This window comes from Primulina huaijiensis, chromosome 6 (genome assembly GCF_012295235.1).
Source record: "Primulina huaijiensis isolate GDHJ02 chromosome 6, ASM1229523v2, whole genome shotgun sequence".
Taxonomy (NCBI): domain Eukaryota; kingdom Viridiplantae; phylum Streptophyta; class Magnoliopsida; order Lamiales; family Gesneriaceae; genus Primulina; species Primulina huaijiensis.
In genome coordinates, this window is record NC_133311.1 from 6,320,563 (window position 1) to 6,323,775 (window position 3,213).

Below are 3,213 nucleotides of genomic sequence, written 5' to 3' on the forward strand. Positions count from 1 at the left end.
GGCATCGTCGCTTATCTTAACCTACATATAGATCACATAGACACATAACTTAGCATAAACTATGGGATACAAAGATACTTACTTGCCGAGTTCTCCATGTGGATGAAGTGCAGTGTCTTCCCTGTCGAAGAACCGTGGGCTCTGATACCAACTAAAATGTCACACCCTTACTCTATACTTAGCATAATTACCATAATCAAAATAGGGTTTGACTGATATAACTATAGTATGAAGCAAATCAAACAAGGGGCATCACTTTGACGGTTTATAAAAATTTTGGCATGATGTCCCTACATTCTTGTAAAAACCAAAACTCAACTCAAGCATCAACATCAACACATATATAATCGTATTCTTACATACAAACATATTATGTATCATAATACACCTAGACATAAACATTGTAAAACTTGTTTCAAACCCTGACATATTTTCGTACAATACATATGCGGAAGCTATACAATAAGAAGTCCCGGTTCTTGTCGAGGTAAGGCACGTCACAAGCATCCATTGGCGAACCGGCATCCTATGCATCTTCACTACCTGAACCTGTAATACATGAGCTACGTGAGTTTATAAAACTCAATAAGTTGGCACTTGTATGTATCAATATGCATCGAAGGAACATACGTATCAAGTCGTGACAACAATAAATCTTTAAACCATGTCATATCATAGCATATATTCATGTTCATTTTTGTACTTGAGCCTCATTAGTTGACCTGTACTACCGTGCTTGCTTTATTATATAGCTACTACTGTGTTGGACGTCAGGGAGCAACCTTTGGCAACCCCACGCCCCATGAACATATATTGGCCAATAGCTTTGGTGGACTTAAAACCACCCATGATGTCAACAAGCTCTATATCATGTAAAAATCAATCCTTTTCTTTTCATGTTCATGTTCATGTTCATAACATAGCACCCATCATCAATATTCATGAGTTTCTTACATATTTAATACATAACAATGGAATATGGTGCTATATTTTCATCAATAAGATACTAACAATGTACATATAGCAATAATCAATGGGAAGTATTTGAAATCATAATATTACTCATGTATTACTTCAAGAACATGCCAACTTACTGTCCAAGCTTAAGAACACTGGTTTGAGATGGTGTTTCTCGCTCCTATACTGTCAAATATACCAATAATTCAGTCACTATTGTATAAACTAGATGAAAATCATTCTTCTACATGTAGAAAAACTAAAAGAGAAGAAAACTTACACTTCTATGATGTTCTTGTGATGGAGAACTAAGATCTATCTTCAAAATGATGAAGGAAAGGAAGAAGGGAGCTTTGGGAGGAAATTATCTTGAATTCGTTCGTGTTTTGCTGAAGAAGAAATGAAGGAAGCTGATGGAAATGTTCAGAACTTCGAAACTTATCATCTTATATATAAGACGGCGCTCGGGCGGTCATAAATTACCGCTCGAGCGCGGAACTTTCTGTCCGAACGAAAATTCCAGAACAAGTGGCGCTCGGGCGGTCATTTATTACCGCTCGGGCGCCGCTCTGCGCACAGTCACCTCAAAAATTGCTCCAGAAACGGCTCTTCTGTTCATAATTTGAAAAAGTGGTAAACATGAAAGTTGTAGCCCTATGTCTTGGCTTGAATCTTCAATTGGTTTCAGGTCATTTAAAGGTCTGAGTAAAAAGTTATGCTCATTCTCCTAACATGTGTCAGTGAGGGAATGACGGTGTACACGACACACTTTGGGGCACTTTTGGCTGGTTTTTCACAAATGATTTGGACAAAACCCAAAACATGAAAGTTTTAGCATTATATCTTAGCTTTCTAATGGTTATGGCCTCACTCAATTTCGATCCATATTCAAATCATTATGATAAAACTCGTAAAAACTACCACAATTTCATCTCATTTCCTATCAACTTCATCACACTACTTCTACCTACACATCTTACTATAACTATTTAGACATATTTTCATTCTCAATACACCATGAACAATATAAAAGTCATGTTCAATCTCAATATTGATACCTCAATCAATATGTAAAAAATAATGAGCTAAATAACTATCTATAATGACATAAACGTATTACTAATCATTTGTACGAGTAAACGGGCATTACAGAACTATCCAGATACTGGAAGATATCTGTAGAGCTGTAGTGCTGGATGTTAGCACTAGTTGATACGATGTATTGTCACTTTGTGAATGATTGTACAACGATAGCTATCAGATGAGTATTGAAATAGCTTCAGTCGAGGTATTGTACAGTGAGAACTGTAGATTTCCTTCATATGGGGATAATATCTCGAAGATACATGAGATTAATCTGATAGGATCAAAGATATGACGAATAAAATGCCGCTGATTCAGAAGAAAATTAAAACAGCTCAGAATAGACATACTAAATAAGCCAATGTCGGACGATGACTGTTGGTATTTGAAGCCGAGGATTGAATATAACCTTGACAGGAATTAACAGATTTGTTAGGAGCTGTTGATTGGTATATACAGATGTTGTATAGCCAGTATTTTGCGATTGATTCTATCACAAACTATACTTCGAGCTGTATTATGATATTTTACTTCTTGAATTATGATTCCAGATTGAAATCAGAAATCCGAGAGAAAGAACGATAATTCAAGAATGAAGACTATTCTGCTGTTGGAAGTACAGTAAAAGTCGTCAGGGTATTCAAGAATTGACCTAAAAGACAGAATCTGATATGAGACTGAAATTTCAAAATTGTTTCATGGAGATGAGTGGTCTGAGTAACCTCTATTATACATTTCTTCTAATACCTGATTTGATTGCTTATGATTTCGGGGACGAAATCGTATTTTAGAGGGGGAGAAATGTAAGGCCCGAGATTGTGATTATTATAATCTGAAATAAATTGTGGATAAATGGATGTGATTATAGAAGGATCGCTCCGAGACACGACTTGAGGTAGCGTGCGATATCGAATGTGTGAGGGCAGTGCCATTCGCGCACATGCGCGACCGAATGCGCACACATGCGCGAAATGGGCAGAAGACCCCGCGCATATGCGCGGAGTAAAGGCGCGCATCTGCGCGAGGTGTCCAGTAGCCAAAGTGAATATCCAGAGAACCTCGCGCACATGCGCGGAAGCGAGGCGCGCATATGCGCGAGCAGTACGGATAGAAGAATGCCGAGACAGTAGGTCTCGCGCATATGCGCGGTGTCAGTGCGCGCATATGCGCGAG